The sequence below is a fragment of the Myotis nattereri genome (assembly GCF_964212035.1).
Source record: "Myotis nattereri genome assembly, chromosome: 12".
NCBI lineage: Eukaryota > Metazoa > Chordata > Mammalia > Chiroptera > Vespertilionidae > Myotis > Myotis nattereri.
In genome coordinates, this window is record NC_138087.1 from 30,342,506 (window position 1) to 30,362,805 (window position 20,300).

A 20,300-nucleotide genomic window follows, 5' to 3' on the forward strand; every position below is an offset into this window, starting at 1 on the left:
CAAATCATATTTCCTGATGTGATTACAATTGTTTTGGACAAGAGTTTAAAATAAACGAATTAAGAATTTGATCAATGATGCTATAACATCACAAAGTTTAATTTTAAAGAGCTTGCCCTCATTCATGAGAGGTAAAAAGTCTTGATTTTTAAAGGCTTTAAATTTATTTGGACTTTCTATTCTTATTTTTATTCTTTAAGAGGCTTTATATTAATGACCTTAAAATGCTTCCTATGGAAGTTTTCATCCATCCCCTGCTCACCAAATCCTCTCTTTCTGATGCTGAAGTTGAAGGGAGTGCTAAGAGTTTGTAGTATTGCTGAGGATAGAGGATAATGGAATTAAAATAATGCTTATTATAATGATGCAAACAAAGTGTTTGTTCAATTAATATTGATAACTGGAAAGTACTGTTAGGATGTAGAGTAAACAAGCTCAGGATTGTGAAATGCCTGGAAAGGAAAAGTATTAGGTTCTGTCATTAGTGGTTCCATCAGGATCACTGGGCCATTACTGCAAGTTTTCCCCCAGAGATCATTTTTGGTGCAAAACATTAAAATGACCACAATTCCAAAACCCTTATTTTAAGGGAGAGATTTTAAAGGGAGATTTTAAAACAATTTCAAGTATAAAGTTGTAACATAGCTCAACATATTGGAAATTGTTTTTTCAAGTAAACAGGCTGATAAATTTGGTTAAAATTTAATTTTCTGCTAATTAGAGTATTTTTAAAGGTATATGTACCTTGTCTTACATATACACTTTGAGTGGCTTATCAGCTTTGAGAGAACTTTACTCAACTCTAAACTTTTGTTGAATATAAGTTAATCTTTCATGGTACAAAAGCAACCTAAAGATATTGCAGCATTTAGAGAAATAAGAACTAATATAGAATTCTCTAGTTAAAATACTGCATATAATTGATGTATCCTATTTTTTAAACTCTCTACTTACCTAAGTTACTTAGATAACATGTTAAATATAAATATTATAGTTACTATGGTAAGAGAAATGTGTTATTATCATATAATAAAATACTAATAAATTTTGAAAAAGGTTTCTATCCAATGGCTTAAAATGCTTGAAGATGCAATACAATCAATTACATATGCTCTTAGAATTATTAATCCACACAAACATATATAGCTATTAATTCTTGTGATTTATATTTCATTCCTTTAACCTTACAAGTAAGACAGTTTTCTGTTTTATATGCAGGACCTCAATTGCTCAGTCTACAGAGGTGATGTAAAGTTTCTACTTGAATAGCAGTAAGTCATGTTAATTCAGCCCTAGTCAAATGAAGAGTGTAGAGAGGATGGCGAATAGATAGGAATGAGAATGCTCAAAACAAACTATGGAGTGTAAGAGGTGGCCCAGCTGAAGTGATGTAATAATAGTGGGTTAAGTACTTCCAGTTATGAAACAAGAACTCAGATCAGCAGGAGTGTTTGTACACTAGAAAGCATAATGATCTATTCACAGTAAAACAAGATAAACTAATTTTCAATGTTTTGATTTTAGTGCAGTGTTTTCTTAGAAATTCAGTGAGTACAGTTCAATTAGTTTCAAAATGAGGTGAACATAGACCATCTGCCAAAGGTTAATGAGGAGCAAATGGGTTGCATTGGAACCAGAAGGGCAGCCCACGGATTGATGACCTAAGAACCCACCTCATTCAGTTCCCTTTCCACCACATTCTGTTCTCAAAGTGAGGCTTACTGAACTTGGGTTTACCCATCAGGGCCTCCAAAATTAACATATGTACCTGATACCGACCCAAATCTCAGTCTCATAAGCTGCTATTCCCCTAAAGAAAGATGCTGATCCATCTTTGCAGGTCTTCTTTTTTGACCCTCTACCTTCACTATCAAAGCGCCATCTGGAAAATGAGCATGCATATTATTTTGGATGTTTCCTTTCATTTCCTATATCCTCAATTACAGAGGGTCCCCCAAACAGGTATTCACATTTTGAATAATTATAAAGGCAGTGTTTATTAAAGTACAATTCATTTTCAAAATGTAGTAGACTACACAGACATCGTATGTATACATTTTTGGGACACCCTATATTTGTTCCCCAGAAGCTTAAGAAAGAAACAAAGGGAGAGATATGGGGCTTTTGTGTGCAGATGTGAAACAAAATTTTAGGAACCCTGTACTTGAAAAATTAGAATTCAAACACCTGGCAGTTGCTAGCCCCTGGTTTCCCAGTATTATTTCTTGAATAAATTAGAGCTTTTGATCCAAGCCTCTGCACAGTTAAAGGCTAAGACTAAAACCAACACGGCCATTTTGTACCCTGTAATCACTTCATGGCTTCAACACAATATCCTTTCTTGGGGATGAATAAGAGGTTCTATTTGAACAAATCCAGCCCCTTATTTAGAGAGATTTTGTGTGTGACTCTTAATCTCCATCAAAGTGTAATTGGGTGCTGAGAGAAACAGATTGGTTATTGTCGACTGTGTGATAGGCACTGCAGAGCCAGGAAAAGACATGATTCATTTTAATCATGTTCAGAAGAACCATCCCAGAGAATAGCATGCAAAATAAATGCTATGTAATATAAAGGGAGTATTTTAGATAACACAATTGTTTGGGGCATGCCTACTTCTAAGATAAATTGACTTGGTTCTGAATGTTACTTTTTACTTTATCTGACTGTACTTTACTGTAAGGGAAATTTTTTGCTGATTAATTGCTAAAACATTTATAAACCGATAAGACTGTCAAGATACATCTTTCCTATGATAAAATATAAAGAGGGAAATGTGTATTCTGTGGACTTAATGTAATAAGTCTACTAATCCATAAAATATTATCTAATCCAGCGATTTTGAACTGGCGTGCTGCAAGAATTTAAAAAACATGCCATATCTGACTCTAGCCAGGGGCACTGACCTCTTTTCCCTTAGATTGTCAAATAAAAATATAACAACAGCCAACACAGTGATACTCATCCGGTCTGAAGGAATCAAAATTATACCTATTTGTCAGATCGTCAAAAAATATAATATATTGCCATAGCTGATTTGTCTCACTGGATAGATCATTAGCGGACTGAAGGGTCCTGGGTTCAATTCTGGTCAAGGGCATGTACCTCAGTTGCAGGCTCCTCCCCAGCTCGGGCCCTGGTTGGGGTGCCTGCAGGAGGCAACCAATCAATGTGTTTCTCTCACATTGCTGTTTCTCTGTCTTTCCCTCTCTTCCACTCTCTCTAAAAAAATCAATGAAAAAATATCCTCAGATGAGGATTAAAACTATATCTATATCTATATCTATATCTATATCTATATCTATATCTAGTCTATGTCTATATCTATATCTATCTCTCCATCTATCTATATATATATCATATATTTTTTGATGTGCCACAGAATTTTAGTAATTTATGTGTGCCATGAGATGAAAATTTCTTTTCTAATCCACATTGTGCCATAGCCCATGAACTTGTACCACCCCCCAGCTAATTCCAGGTATTCACCTGTCTTCACAAGCATCATTATTATTTCTCTTTTCTTTATTTAAAGGACAAAGGATCTGAACGCTGAGTTGCTTTGTAGCAACATGATCCTGGAAATTTTTCAGTCTTACCAGGGTAGATTTCTAATGACATCCAAATCTCACCCACTCCTTTTTTGTTTTGTATTTTCCCTTGTAAGTCCTCATCATATAAAAGATATACAGGTTTGTGCTAGGTCTGCGCTGAAAGGAGGAGAAAGTTTAAGAAGTGAGAAGTGAACATGGTGGATGGTGCACGTGGGCAGTCTAAACAGCCATTTCAGATGGTGACTAAAGGAAATTGAATTTATTTAAGGAAAGGAGGTGGAGGATGGAATATCCAGAGGGAAGGGCTGCATAGCACCGAGCCAAGGAGGCACTGAGTCGATAATGGCAGCACCTGGAGCTGGAGTCACTGTTGGGAAACCTGTTGTCAGTGGGTCTGGGGACTGAGCTGGTGGGCTTGGAGTGCACATGGAATGCAGGTGTGTGATCAGGTGCCTTCGGGACAGTTTCCATTCCTTGTATGGTCTGACTCCTGGTGTCCAGAAGCTTTGTCTCCTGTGGTAGGAAGCTTACAAATGGCCATTAAGGATTCTATTGCCCTGCAGTCCTGACAGTTTCATCTCTGTAAGTGAAACAACTATATTAAATAATATTCCCTCCATGAAAAAAAAATGATAAGCTGGACTTCATTAAAATTGAAAATGTTTTATCTATGAAAGTGTCAAAAAAAATAAAAGACTAGCACAAACCTAAGTAAAATATTTGCAAAAGACACCTCAGATAAAGGACTGTGTCTTAGTTCAGACTGCCATAACAGAATAAGACTAGGTGGTTTAAACAGCAAATATTTATTTCTAACATTTCTGGTGGCTGGGAAGTCTAAGATGAGAAGGTTTCAGAAGGCCAAATTCTCATTGTATCTTCATATAGCAGAAGGAGAGTGAGAAAACTCCCTGAGTACCTTTTATAAGGGCACTAATATGATTCATAAGGGATCCATCCTCATGAACCAATTACTTCTCAAAAGCTCCATCTTCTAATATCACCACATTAGGGGTTAGGATTTCAATGCAATAACCTTGCAAGGACACAAAAAATTCAGTCCATTGCAGACTGTTACTCAAAACATACAAAGAACTGTTAAAACTCAACAATAACAAAACAAAAAAACCTTATTAAAATGGGCCCAAAACCTTAAAAGTTATCTTACCAAAGAATATATGTAGATAGAAAATATGCATATGGAAAGATGTTCCATATCATATGTCATCAGGGAAGTGCAATTAAAACAATAAAGAGATAGCACTGCACACCTATAGAATGGACACTATCAAGAATACTGGTTATATCAAATGCTTATAGAGGATGTGGATCAGCAGGACCTCTCATTCATCTCTGGTGGGAATGAAATGGTACAGATACTCAGGAAGTTAGTTTGACAGTTTCTTACAAAACCAAACATACTCTTACTATACCATGATCTAGCCATAATGATCTTTGGTTATCTACCTAAAGGAGTTGAAAATGTATGCCAACATATGTTTATAGAAATTTTATTCATAATTGCCAAAACCTGGAAACATCCAAGGTGTACGCTACATCCAGACAATAGAACATTTTTTTTTATGGCCAAAGGGAAGCGAACTGTTAAACTATGAAAAGACATGGAGGAACTTTAAATGCATATTTCTAATGAAAGAAGCCAAACTAAAAGTCTACACACTATATGATTTCAACTATATGACATTATGGAAAAGGCAAAATTATGTACATTAAAAGAGAGATAGAGGGAGAGGAAAAGGGAGAGGGGGGGGGGGAGAGAGAGAGAGAGAGAGAGAGAGAGAGAGAGAGAGAGAGAGAGAGAGAGATCAGTGGTTGCTAAAGATTAGAGGGAGAGAGAGATACATAGACCGACCACCAAGAATATTTAGGGCAGTGAAACTACTCCGTAGGAGATGATAATCATGGATATGTATCATTCTACATTTGTCTAAACTCATTGAATGTGTGACACCAAGAGTGAGTCCTGATGTACATGATAGACTCTGTGTGATAATGATGTGTCCGTGTAGTTTCATCAATTAGAACAAATGTATCTCTTCGCTCAGCTCTCATTGGGGATGTTGATGAAGGCAGAGGCTATGCATGTTTTGGGGAATATGGGAAACCTGTGTTCCTTCCACTAAATTTTCCCATGAACTTAATGTTGCCTTAAAAACTAGAATTCTATTACAAATTTTTAAAAATATTCATTTTTATTAACTGTTTCTTTAAAAGTTACTGGAAATGGATGCATTACTTGGACAAACATTTTTCCAAAAGGATATGCAAATGATCAATAAGCACATTAGAAAACGCTCACATCGTTAACCATTAGAGAAATGCAAATCAAAACAACATTGAGATACCGTTACAGCCTCACTAAAATAGTTGTAATTAAAAAAGACAGACAATAACAAGTATTCTTGAGGATGTGGAAAAATTAAAATCCTCATACGTTTGTTTATGGGAATCTAAATGGTACATCCACTTTGGAAAACAGTTTGACAGTTTCTCTAAATGAAAAACATAGAGTTACCATATGATCCAGCAGTTTTTCTCCTAGGTATCCTCATCCTATATAATCAAAGGCTAATATGCAAGTAGATCAAATGGCGGAACACCCGAATAACCAGTCGCTATGATGTGCGCTGACCACCAGTAGGCACACACAGACCATGGCAGGCGTTGGCAGCAGGTGGCAGAGCATGGAACATGGCAGGCATCAGCCATAGTAGGATGGTGGAGCAGGTGAGTGGGGGCACCAGACCAAGGCAGGGCGCCGCTCGTTGTCATCTGGGCAAGCCTCTGGTGATTACTGAAAATTCTTTGCTCCCACGCACCACAGTCTCGCCCAGCACTTGCACCTGCTGCAGGCACTGGAGCCACCGCTTGCCCATGCTACTGGCACCCGGTGCCAGTACCGATCGCTCAGCACTGTCAGTGGGTACAAGCAGCAGCTGCCAGCCCTGATTGCCCCTGAGGGCTTCTCCACCTCTCCCTGCTCCTGAGGGGCAATCAAGGTAGCAGCAGCCGCCGGTCGCACCTGCTGCTGGTGCCGGACCCAATTGGTCAGCGCTGTCAGTGGGTGTGAGTGGGCCCGGTGCTGTCAGCGCATGGGAACAGCGGTGGTGGGAGTGGGGATGCCAGCAGACAGGGGACTGGGGCCCATGGTGGGAGGGGCTGGGCAGGGGCGTGGAGGATGGGTGGAGATCCGCCTCTGTGCCCTCAGCAGTCTCGTGGCCCACAGTTCCTTTCAAGTTGCACGAATTCGTGCACTGGGCCCCTAGTGAGAAATAAAAACATATGTCCACAAAAACTTGTACACAAATGTTCACAGTGTGGCTATATTTCTTTTTGGGAGCTCTAGGGGAAATCTTTTTCCTTGTCTTTTTCAGTTTCTGCAGGCTGCCTGCTTTTCAGATGTACAGTTCTGACTTCAAAGCCAATTATGGCAGTGGCTGGTAGAGGCATTGTCAGATCACATCACTCAGATTCACATATTCCTGTTTCTCTTTCTCACTTAAAAGGACCCTATGATTGCACTGAGTAAACATAAATAATCCAGGATCCTCTCCACCATCTTAAGTCAGCTGATTAGCAATTATTTTTATATATTTGTATTGATTTCAGAGAGAGGTAGGGAGAGGAAGATATAGAAACATCAATGATGAGCGAGAATAATTGATTGGCTACCTCCTGCACACATCTAACTGGGTATTGAGCCAGCAACCAGGACATGTGCCCTGACTGATAATTGAACCCGTGACCTCCTGGTTCATGCTCAACCACTGAGCCACACTGGCCCGGCATATTAGAAACCTAGTTCCATCTACAACCTAATACCCCCTTTGCCAAGTAGTATAACATATTTATGGCTCCTGGGATTTAGAACATTGACATCTTTAGGTGGCAAGTTTTCTGCCGGCCAAAGATGACTCATTTTTTTTTCTATTTAACTTGGTCTTTTCTACATGATTATCTTAAAATTAATCTTCAATTCAACAGCTATTACTAAAGGAAAGTGACCATTTACACTGTTTTATATTTTCGAAGTCATACATTAATTTCTAAATCAATGACCCATCCAAAAGACACTCTAAATATATGAAAGCATATGGAAATGAATCTATAATATGTCAAACGGGTTTATATACATGCACCTGTGTATAATGTAAATATTACTATTTAGAAATTTATTTATTTAGAAATTACAGATGGGAGCATAGATCACAGTGTGAGCTGAAATGATTTATCTCCAGGGAATGGAATTAGAGCTAGAAAATATGTGGGAGTGGGTGTGTATTTGAGTGTGTGCGTGTGCATGTGTGTGCATACTTGTGTGGCTGGATGCACGTCTATATTTGTTTTTTCACATTCCAGTAATTACATTGCACTCTTATTGTTAGAAAAAAATTAAAGAGATTTTGAAACTGAAGAAATAACCGACCACATCCTATATGCAGATAGAGGGGTAAGCTGTTTTTTGTTTTTTAGTAGCATGTGTGAAAGGTATATTTTTAGTAAGGGGTAAAAAGCTTTATCTTGGTGGTTGGTATAGCTGACCAAGAGTCTATTATTGAGAAAGATTCACAGGTCCTATTATTGCTCAGAGGGAAAGAAATGTGACTGTGGTAATGAATGCTATACATGGGGCAGTATTTTAGCACTTGCAGTATGTGCTCATCATTTCTGTTTTAAATCAGTAGGGTTCTATTCTATACCCCAGACACTATTTCCTAACCCTCCTTTGCCTAAAATTAAGTGGTGCTCTTAAAAATCTAGATAACATTTCACGTTAAGAAAGATGATCACAGGCATATGTGATTGCCAATTTTAAATAATTTACAATTTGAAGGTCAGACTGATCTTAATTTTGCCTTATAAAAAGTAATCGAATGATAAACCTGTAGAAAAAAACAGAATGCACTCATGAAAGGCAGGTTTGATCTGGACTAGCCCCAATGAAAGGCACTGACTTGTAAAGAGAGGCAGGAGCAAGAAAGAGAAGCAAAATGCAAATGGGTAGGAGTGGAGGAGGTGTCTGCAGCTCTGGAGAATGAAAGTGGAGGGAGGAGCAAGTGAGGAGAAAGAGGGCAGTTGTCTTCCCCCCTGTGGATAAGATTTGACGACCTACGAATATTTCAAAATTTTCTTTATTTTAATGACATCACAGTTATGCAGCATACATTATGATCATGCTATTGCAAGATTACAAACAAATTGCTAATCAGGCAGATGGGCATACCCAAGTTCAGTCAGAGTGAACTGTTGCTATAAGGCCTTTCTAGGAACACACCTATATTTTATATTTCTGGACTTCTAATATCATTTGTAGTTTAGTAGTTTAGAATAATATCACCACAGAACTACAGCATATGTACTCTATGCCATATTAATTTAAATTACTATGTCATATATTTTTATACTTTGTTCAATCTCTATTTTGTTTTTCTGATACTTTACACAATTTTTAAATTTTAGACATTCTGGATCAGGTAATTGACTGATTGATCCATTTAAAACATGAATCAAGTCCTCATAATAAACCATGTATTGTGTTGAGTTCTGGGAATAACAAGCTCAATAGACATATATTTTGCTCTTGAGGAGAACAAGTTCTTATTTTAGACTGGAGGCCTGGTGCATGAAATTCATGTACAGGTATGGTCCCTAGGCCTGGCCAGCGATCAGGGCCGGTCTGGGCCTTCCGGCTGCCAGCTGGGACCTTCCTTCATTCTGCACTGCCCCCTGGTGGTCAGCACACATCATAGTGAGTGATGGAACTCCTGGTCTCTCAGTTGAACTCCCGAGGGTGTTCAACTTTGCATATTAGCCTTTTATATATATAGACTAGAGGCCGGTGCACAAAAATTTGTGCACTCGGGGGGAAGGGGGGGTCCCTCAGCCCGGCCTGTGTTCTCTCGCAGTCTGGAACCCCTCGGGAGATAACGACCTGCTGGCTTAGGCCTGCTCCCAGGTGGCAGGGGGCAGGCCCAATCCCTAGGTGCAGCCCCTGGTTGGGCTCAGAGCAGGGCCGATTGGGGAATTGGGGCACCACCCCCTGTCATGCACAGAGCAGGGCAGATTGGGAGGTTGTGATGCCACCCTCAGTCACGCTCAGGGTAGGGCCAATTGGGGGGTTGGGGCACCGTCTCCTGTCACACTCAAGGCAGGGTCGATGGGGAGGTTGCGGCGCCACCCTCTGTCACACACAGAGCAGGGCCAATCAGGGGGTTGGGGCGCTGCCCCCGTCACACACAGAGCAGGGCCCATTAGGTGGTTGGGGTGCCGCCACTCTCACACTCAGGGCAGGGCCGATGGGGAGGTTATGGCTCTACCCCATCACACACAGAGCAGGGCCCATGGGGAGGGGGTTGGGGAGCTCCCCCCTATCAGGCACAGAGCAGGGCTGCTCAGGGGGTTGGGGCGCCGCACCCTGTCACACACAGAGCCGCAGGGCGATCAGGGGGTTTGGGCACTGCCCCCTGTCACGCTGATCCCGGTGCCGGGAGGCATATTACCCTTTTACTATATAGGGTAGAGGCCTGGTGCATGGGTGGGGCCGGCTGGTTTGCCCTGAAGGGTGTCCTGGATCAGGGTGGGGGTCCCCACTGGGGTGTCTGGCCAGTCTGGGTGAGGAGCTGAGGGCTGTTTTCAGGCTAGGAGTGACTGAAGTTTCCAACCGCTCCTTTTTTTCTTTTCTTTTTTTTTTTATTCTGTGCCAGCTTTACCTTGAGGCTTGGCTCCAGCTCTTAGGCCTCCGCGGCTGAAAGTAGGTTTCTGGCCTTTGCTTACAATGTTGCGAATCTGCTGGCTGAAGTCTGGCGGTATTTGTTACAATGTTTCTTAAACTGCAGGCTCAGAGGCCTGCAGCCTCAGGCGGGAAGGTTGGTTTCCTCCGTCACTGAGGCAACCAAGCCTCATGTTAGTTTCAAGCTGCCTGGCTGCTGGCCGCCATCTTGGCTGACAGTTAATTTGCATATCTTGCTGATTTGCCAATGAAAAGGGTAGCGGTCGTACGCCAATTACCATGTTTCTCTTTTATTAGTGTAGATTACATGAACTAAGAGCTAAGAAATGGATTTTGCTTCTAATTTGTCTTTTCCAGGACCTCTACTAATTTTTAATTTTGTTCTTTAAAATCCTGTTATCGATTTTAATGTTTTATACTGTTTTTTTGTAAAGTTGGTTTAATGTAATATAGTTTTGTATTGTCATATAGAAAAGCTATTAAAAGAGTACTCAAAATTAACAAAATATATTTTCACATGTAAATTAAAGTCAGAAATATATTCTCATTATTTATAAGTGATAATGATAATTTTGATTAATTATTTTTATGCAAAAAATAATTATTGAGCACTTGCTATGAATTAGAAACTCCGGTAGGTTATTGAAATTCATCAGTATGCAAAAAAAGAAAGAAAGAAAGAAAGAAAGAAAGAAAGAAAGAAAGAAAGAAAGAAAGAAAAGAGTCTTTTGCTTTAATCTTCACAAAACTTTCTTTCTAGGAGAGGTAGGGAAAGGCAAGTAGGGCTCAGAAACAGAAAATTACATAATTGTACTATAATAAGTATGATGAGAGATTTACTGGGTTAACAGCACCTAAAATAAATATATAACATAATATGGGACAACAGACAAGGCATAGCATCAGGGAATCTTTACATAATTCTGAGTTTTGCTTGCTTTAAAAAAAAATGTGTCATTTACAAGACGTGTGGGGATAGAGCTATTTAAATGAGAATAATGCTTTATTTTAAAACAGTCATATATATATATATATATATATATATATATATATATATATATATGCCTTTTGAGGAATAGTGCTATTCTTAACTTGTGTTTTTTTTTTAATAAAAATTTATTTTCATTGTAGTAGGAAATATACTAGTGAGTAAATACCTATTGGAAGAAAATACACACACATCATGTGCCTTAATGGAACTTATAACCCAAAGGTTACTTAATTCCTTTGCTTTTGTCTTTGAATGTCCCATTTCACTAGATAATTATGCAAGCATACATTGGAAGTTATTATATGTAAGATACCACATTCACATTGAATAGGGAAATTAAGAATAAACAAAATTATACTTTAGGAAAGTATACTTCTTTATTTGAAGATAAAACTTGGCTTTATAATGGATTATTCAAATAATTTGTCATGAAATATGCCTATACTGCGTTTTTTTAGACTATAAATTGTTGACATGTGTTTTTCTCTTGACACAAAGATTCAGTGATAATCATCCTTCTTTACTATGTTTTTGCCTTTATTATCTATGAATTGATGTATATTTTTCTTAAATATATAGAAATAGGAAGAAAAAAGGCCAGCAGTTTTACTGAAATTTTTAGAGTACTTGAGTGCTAATTTACAAACATGTTAAATGTCTTCTATATTCTGCCTTATTAAAATGATGACTGCATTCTTCAGTAAGCCAAGTAAACAAGTAAAGAGGATTTGTCACATCTAAATGACACAGAATAAAGCCAGAGGCACACACATGTTGTGGACAGAAGTCAATATGGTGTGATGGTCTCCCAATATAGTGCATATGAAGCCCATACTAATTAGCTGATAAATCAGACTGATACTTGAGTGTATGTGGGCCAGAAAGACTACCTACTGTCAAGCAATCAAGCGCTGCCCCTTTAATTGCAATTTATTCCAACAACCAGAATTTATTGATCCAGGCATTCACTTATGCCACAGCAGTATCATTATTTGACTTCATTTTAACAGCTTCTAAAGGTTAGAAAGTTAGAAACCACTGTGAAAGAGACCATTAAAAAGTTGAGTTGCTAGCATTGCTTCACGTTTTATGCTGAGCAGCGTTACTGTATATATAAAATTACATAAGGGGAGAAGGAAAAAGGAACTAGTATTTACTAAGCACTTAATATGATCTAATGCTTTCTTATACAGAATAATACAGAATCACAGAACACATACACAAAAGCAAGGAAGGCCAATATTGTTATTTGCATTTCACAAATAAGCTATAGCTTAGAGAGGATAAATAAATTTCCCAGAACCATATATTTAAATGTCATTTTTTTTTATCTGACTCCGAAGTACATGTTTATTTTCTTATATAATTTCTTGCCAGATTTTGGCACACTGGCCATTCTGCAATTTTGTGGTCACCTTGACACATACTATGTGATATTGAAAGTATAAAGACAGCTCATCTATATGAGTTTCGTGCTCAATATGGTCCTTAAAGCACAAAACATCAATATCTGAACAATCTCATTTGTTAGTTGTATTATTGTACATGAGCCAAGATATTTTTTTCTTCATGTAGGCGTTAGTTATGTGCACACATCATAAGATACAAGGTATAACTTTGGTAGCTTCAAATAAATTTTAGGAAATATTCAGTGAATATAAAGAGTGGATTAAAGTTTGGCACTTACTTTATTCCCCTCCAGATTAAAAAGGCTATATGACTTAATTTAATTTTTGACAAGTAAAATTGCATATGTTTAAGGCCATAAAAATCATAGAAAAATCCATAGGCAACAAAATAGCAGACATATATCATAGCAATATCTTTACTGATACAGCTCCTAGGGCAATGGAAACTAAGGAGAAAATAAATAAATGGGACGACATCAAAATTAAAAGCTTCTGCACAGCAAAAGAAACCATCAACAAAACAACAAAAAAGCCCACTGCATTGGAGAACATATTTTCCAATGTTATATCCAATAAGGGCCTAATCTCCAAAATTTATAGGGAACGCATACATCTTAACAAAAAGAAGATAAACAATCCAATCAAAAAATGGGCAAAGGACTTAAATAGACACCTTTTGAAAGTTGACATATAGAAGGCTGAGAGTCATATGAAAACATAGTCAAAGTCACTAATCATCCAATAGATGCAAATCAAAACAACAATGAGGTACCATTTCACACCTATCAGAATAGCTATCGTCAACAAATCAACAAATGACAAATCAAGTGCTGGTGAGGATGTGGAGATTAAAACAACCCTCATGCACTGCTGGTGGGAATGCAGACTGGTGCAGCCACTGTGGAAAATAATATGGAGATTCCTCAAAAAATTAAAAATGGATCTCCTATTAGACCTAGTAATCCCACTTCTAGGAAATATCCCAAGGAACCAGAAACACCAATCAGAAAGGACATATGCACCCTGATGTTCATAGCAACACAATTTATAATAGCTAATATTTGGAAACAACCTAAGCGCCCATCAGCAGATGAGTGGATTAAAAAATTGTGGTACATCTACACAATGGAATACTATGCTGTTGTGAAAAAGAAAGACCTCTTACCATTTGCAACATCATGGATGGACCTGGAGAGCATTATGCTAAGCGAAATAAGCTAGTTGGAGAAAGATAAATATCACATGATCTCACTCATTTGTGGAATATAATGAACAACATAAACTGATGAAAAAAATAGAACCAGAGACAGAGAAGCATCAAACAAACTGTCAAACTTCAGTGGGAAGGCAGGGTAGAGGTGGGGGTGAAGGGATCAACCAAAGGACTTGTGTGCATGCATATAAGCATAACCAATGGACACAGACACTAGGGAGGTGAGGGCATGTACCGGGGGGTGGGGGTGGCCTGGGGAGGTCAATGGGGGAGAAAGAAGACATATGTAATACTGTATGTAATACTTTAAACAATAAAGTAAAACTTTAAAAAACCAAATCAATAATTTGCAGTATACATTGTGAAATATTCACCACAATCAAGCTACTTAACATATCTGTCAACTCATACAGTTAGCATTTTTGTGTGTGCGCGTGGCGAAAACACTTAAGATTTACCCTTTTGGCAACTTTCAAGTCATAAGTACAGTCACATTGTTGTACATTAGATCTTTAGAACATATTTATACTGCATGTCTGAAACTCTGTATCCCTTGACCAATATCTCCTTATATCTGCCCCCCCCCCCCCAACTCTGCTAATCACCATTCTATTTTCTGTTTCTATTAACTTGACATTTTGGAAGATATATAATTTAGAACATGCATAATATATTCTTCTGCTCTGGCTTATTTTACTTAGCATTAAGTCTATAAGCTTAACCATGTTGTCACAAGTGGCAGGATTTCCTTCTTTTTTTTAAAGGCTGACTAATATTCCTGTGTGGGGTGTGTGTGTGTGTGTGTGTGTGTGTGTGTGTGTGGTCACATTGTATTTATGCATTCATCTGTTCATCTGTCATTATGGAAAACAGTATGGAGTTTCCTCATAAAAAATTTAAAAAAATATAGAATTACCTTATGATCCAGTGTTTTACTTCTGGATGCCTATCTACAGGTCACAAAACCAGTATCTTGAAGATACCAGGTTTAGTCTGGTGTACAGGCAGAGCCCTAAACTTCCTCTTTGTATCATCAGAGTCGCTCTGCTTTCCATGCTTTCTTTTTTCCCCCTTCCATAATATTCCATTTACATAATAAATGTGTCAATAATTATTTTAAGTCATTAAATTAAAAATCCTGGTTCTAGTCCAATGTCCTCATTTTTGCAGGTGAAGAAATGGAGACTCGAAGAAGTAAAGGACCTGTCTCACAGTCACACTACTAGTAAGTAATGTCTGCCGACCTAGAGCAAGGTGTTGGGCTCACGTTTTATCCATTGCATAATAACGGCTTCTCATTTCAGGCACAATGTTGCAAATTCTGCATGAAACTCTCTTTTCATCCCTGATTAGACCACCTGTGGTCAGTGACACTAATTGTATGTCACCTGTGTTCACTTCTGCTGTACACTTTGGAATATACTTAGAAAATGAGTTATAGGGTGTTCTTTTTAGGAAGAAAGAATGTAGTTCATGAGGTAGTGTGACAAAAGAAGAAAGCTGGCATCCTCTGAAGGCTGTCCATGCCCCAGGCGCTTCATATGAGTCATCCCTTTGAATCTTCACAAAAATATTGTGAGATGGCTTTATCCCTATTTTAGAAATAAGCTAAAGCTCTAAGCTGGTTGATATAGTTTATCCTAGTACATAGACCAATTTAATGTCAGGTTTCGTTTCAAATCTAAATCTCTCTGATTTCAAGATCCTCATTTTTGTATTATATCATTCTGTACTTAAGGTGGGGATCAATACAAATAGGACGTAATTCTAAACAAGTGTGGTGCAGTTATGGCAGAATGACTAGATGGCGGGAGGACAGACACCAGGCGCTCAGAAGATTCAGAACAGGCACTTTATTGCAAGAGTACCAGTTCCGGCTCAGGGGAATCCGTTCCCAAAGCTGAGCCCCGAATGCCGCGGGGCTTTGTCTTATATAGCCCTAAGTTCTTTGTTTCCCAGCTTCTGGGCTTTTTCAAGGGCTTTTGAGGCCCCTATGATGGTTGTAAGGAGGAAGTGAGGTTATGACCAATGGCCCTAATGGCCCTAATGGCCCTGGCTGGTGCCAGCAGTCAGCTCCCCCTGTGGGAGCTGTGCGTGGTTTATGGCCTCTGTAAATTCAAGGAAACAGGTTTTGCAAGGCTAGGAAACAAGGGAGAGGGGGTTGGGGCTTAATTACAGGCTTGCAAGCACTGGCATCAGAATGTGGGTTGACTGGGCACAGACTTAGGCTGCGAGCCCAGGTTGCCTTCACAGTACAACCAGTCGTATGAACAGTGTATGCTTCAAGGTGCTAGGAGAAAACTGCGTATCGGAGGTCAGTTTGGGTCTGGACACTGTAAAGATTGACATGCTCTTGCTATTGACTCTCAACTAGCATGTCTTTGCACGCTTCTCATGAAGACATTAGCTATAAGGATACCTGTAAATGGGTGGGGAAAGATTGGCAACACATATACACAATGGCATTACTGCTAGAGATTGATAACTTAGCAAGATGAATAGAATGAGAGTTACAAGAAGAGTGTGGGGCTGGGTAAAATTTTCTTTCAAGAGGAGAGTATGAGAAGCATGGAGGTAGAAATGAGCAGGGGTATTTTAGCAATAGGCGATAGGCTAAATCATAGGTATGATAAGGAGGAGTGAAGCACTAATTCAAAAAGTTGGACTGGGGTTTGTTAGTAGAAATCTTTCAAGTCTGATCTAAAAAAAATATATTTTACCATGTAAAGAATAACTGGTCGTTGAGAGTGTTGGCCTTTCATTATTATTTTGTGTTGGTTTATTTTTCTCATCTGTACAATGCTATAGTCAGAACTGTGTCTTGGAAAAATTATGATAGCATTTGATGGGTGGACTACATGGGTAAAGCGTTGGAAGTGAAGTAGACCAAGGAGCAATTATAAAAAAATAATAATGGCAAACATCCCTACTTAACAGATAAAAATTATCTCCCCTTCCCAGTAGCTGTAATCACTCAGATTTCTATAGCAACTTTGAGGAAAAAAATGTTGCTGACCTCTTGTACCAGGTCTTAGGTCAGGCTTGCCTCAAAGAAACAAACATAAAATTCCATAGAGCCAGTATTCATTTTTCTCCCAATTGACCTTTTCTTGATAAGTATTTGTTGAATAAATAAGTAAATTTTTTTTTACAGCAGATTAGTTTATTTTTTAATTAAATTTATTTGGTTGATATTGATTAATAAAATTATATAGGTTTCAAGTATACAATTCTAAAGTACATCATCTGTATATTGCATAAATTTCCTTTCAATCTGCCTGTCCACCTTGAAAATTCCTCTTATGTAAGGGAGAGGATAGATGTCATGACAGTTTATTATTATTATTGTTATTGAACCCTGTCTCTACTTAGAGGAGAAAGCTTTCTGAATGAAAACTTCCCCTATGCTTTGAAAATCCCTATGTACTTAATATTGTCACTCAGATGGACGAAGGGAAAAAGTAAGGGATTCTGGTTTTCCTCCTGAAGGGCATAAACAAGTAGGAAGTAGCTATTATCTGAAAGCATTTTGCTGGGATAACAAAGGAGCTGTAGAGATGAAAAGCCCCTTATGCAAATTAAGCATTATTTACCATCATAAAGGTCAGCTGCTGGGTTTGCATACCCATATAGGGAGGCAAGAGACCTGAAAGCTCTCTGTCCTCTTGTTAGATACAATACAGGGCAACTCCTGCTCTTAATCTCATTTTAAACACTCAGCACTTTCCTCATTTTTAGAGCCCTTCCTCTTCCAGGAATTTTATGCATCCATTAATGAACCTGAACAACACCACCCCATACCTTGCTACTTCCTAACTATGGTTTCTCAAGTAATGGCAGCTACACTCTGAACAATTAGCTTTCTTCTTACTCATTTGAATCCATACCTCTGGAACTTTATTCAGAATTATTTTTTTTTTCTGTCTTGCATTATATTTTTGATTCCAGACCCCCTTTAGGAATGTACTTCATTTAATTTATATTTATTTGCCTTTATGTAATGTATCTGCTAAATTTATTCCTTCCATATTGGATGTCTGTTCTGCTTTCCTAGAGGAAAAAAATATTAGTCCCCCTGCTCCAAACATGGATTATCCCTCTCAAAGGCAATTCCATTGCCATTTGAGATCCTTTTTTGTAAAACTACTACACATTAACATTTCTGAACTTCTGAGAAGGCAGCACTTTGATGTAGGGTCTATTCAAGTCGATTCTATATATATATATTATTTGACATTTTGTTTGGCCAGTTACTTGCAGTGAAAGGGTGAGTTAGATTTTTTTCTTGAGAAAGGAAAGTAGCACGACACCTTTACTCTAGATGTAATAAAAGTCAAAATAGGCCAACCTTGTGAGGGTTTGATGTGAGCAATGCATATCTATAAGACTGTGTCTGGTACACAAAAATGTTATTTGTTGAGTGGATGCTATATTATTGGCTTATAACTGACAGTTCTTTTATCTGTTTTACTTGTCTATTTGTGACGATAGTCTATCAATCAAAGGTTACATTGGTATGGACACATACATTAGATTTCCGGCAATTGTCTGAAGATTCAGTCCTCTGTTTGAATGTCATTCATTAGCCAAAAAGGTGAGTTTATGCAGTGACTGACTCCTGGTAGCCCATTGTGCTGAGAACTGGAGATGAACATTATGTTCTCAGCGTTGTTTCTTGGTTATGACTATGATACTGTTAGCAAGACCCAGTGATATTCCATGTATAGTTTTCTTCTTTTAAATTGGTCTTTGGGCTAAAAGTAGAATGAGATTCACAGGATAGAGATAAAACATATATCCTGAGTCTTTAATACCTGGTATAGGGAAATGAGGGAAAATATTTGCTTTGTTTCCCAAGATGATAAATTAATTTTATATTACTATAAAAGTTTTAAAGAAAAAGGATTGTTAAAAAACATTTTTAAATATAAAATATAACATTATATTATGGAGATAATATTGCGCACAGATAAGGGTATAGATTATAGGGAAGCATAATATGCGTAATATCTTAGGTTTCACCACTTATTATTTGTATGACCTTATAGAAGTTTTCAAATGTTTTTGTGCCTCAGTTTCTTCTCCTGTAAAAACATCTAACTCATAGCGTTATAAAGTTATTCTAGCTATTAAATAAATTAATGCATGTAAATTTTCTGACACATAAGCATATATAAGTTTTTGGTTTAAATATTGTTAAAAAGTTTGCTGACTTAGTCTTATTTTAATTACATATACAATTTTTGGATTCTTGAATACATATACAAAGTCTTGTTTTATATTTACGTTGTTAAAAGCACAACTTCTGCATGTTAAAAATGTTATGAATTTGCTTAGTCACTTATACTGTGCCTGATATTTTACACATAAATTTCCTCTTCAATTATCCTGTTCAAGTTGATAGATACAATTGTTTGGAACTATATCTAAATCCACTGGAAATATGATATTAAGAAAAGTAAAGCATGTTATGTTGGTAGTATATCTATTTCTATAAATCTATATCTATTTCTAACCCTAATTTTTAAGAATCTTTGGATTAAAATTTTATTTGAATTTATAATAAAATGCATACACATATAATGTGATTTGAAGGCGGATTCTGTCTTATAAATGGAACTTATTAAAGAGATTTTAAAATAGTTTTTAATACAATACTTTCTCCCCACATTTATTAAACCAAAAATTGGGCACTAAGTTTTAAAGATATAAAATTGAAAAAGAAAGAACTCCTGTTTTTTAAAAGAACTAAATATTCTAGCGAAGTTCAGTAGTTGCCTATATTTGCTGATGTACTTGCAAGCCAATTAATTCACCTGCCCTACTTGGTAAAATGGCTCCCTAACTTTGCTCTCAAATGGGTATCCTCCATTCCAAACCTCCTGGAATAAAACAGTTTCTTTATTGCACATGTGAGAAATGGCTCACCTGTCTGAATTTCAAATGACGGACTTGGAAACAGAGTATGGTGGAAATGAGACTTTTAATACACTCTCGAGAGTGGGCTTCCATTGTAAGGCACACAGTGGGGGCAGGGAATATAGCCTATTGATGTAGGCCCTCCTCCGGATCCTCATTGGCTGAGTACTATGAGGTCACCTGTTTCCTCATACATAGCCAGTGCCTTGCTATCTCTCATTGGGCCACTTGAAAAAATTGTGCTGAGGCCTTTCTAGCTGCTTCTGCCTCCCCTGTCTAGCTGAGGCACACGCCTCGGGGGTTTCCATCATGGTGGCCCACGTACACAGTTCCTTGTTCCTCTTCCCTCCTCCCTACATTCTGTTTGTCCTAGGGAAATTCAATAAATTCCATCAAAAGCGGACCATGCTGGAGATGGATCACAGGGGTCCATTTCCTACACACAGCAGGCAACATTTCATCT

General features: G+C 37.9%; 1 protein-coding gene across 1 annotated transcript in view; it reads left to right on the plus strand.

The window, feature by feature from the left end:
• Window positions 1–20,300, plus strand: part of PTPRD (protein tyrosine phosphatase receptor type D) — a 2,145,631-nt gene that overhangs the window by 258,518 nt on the left and 1,866,813 nt on the right. The window contains exon 2 of the mRNA XM_081103407.1: window positions 15,089–15,143. The gene's annotated coding sequence lies outside the window, so the exon portion shown is untranslated. The remainder of the gene's footprint in view (window positions 1–15,088; window positions 15,144–20,300) is intronic.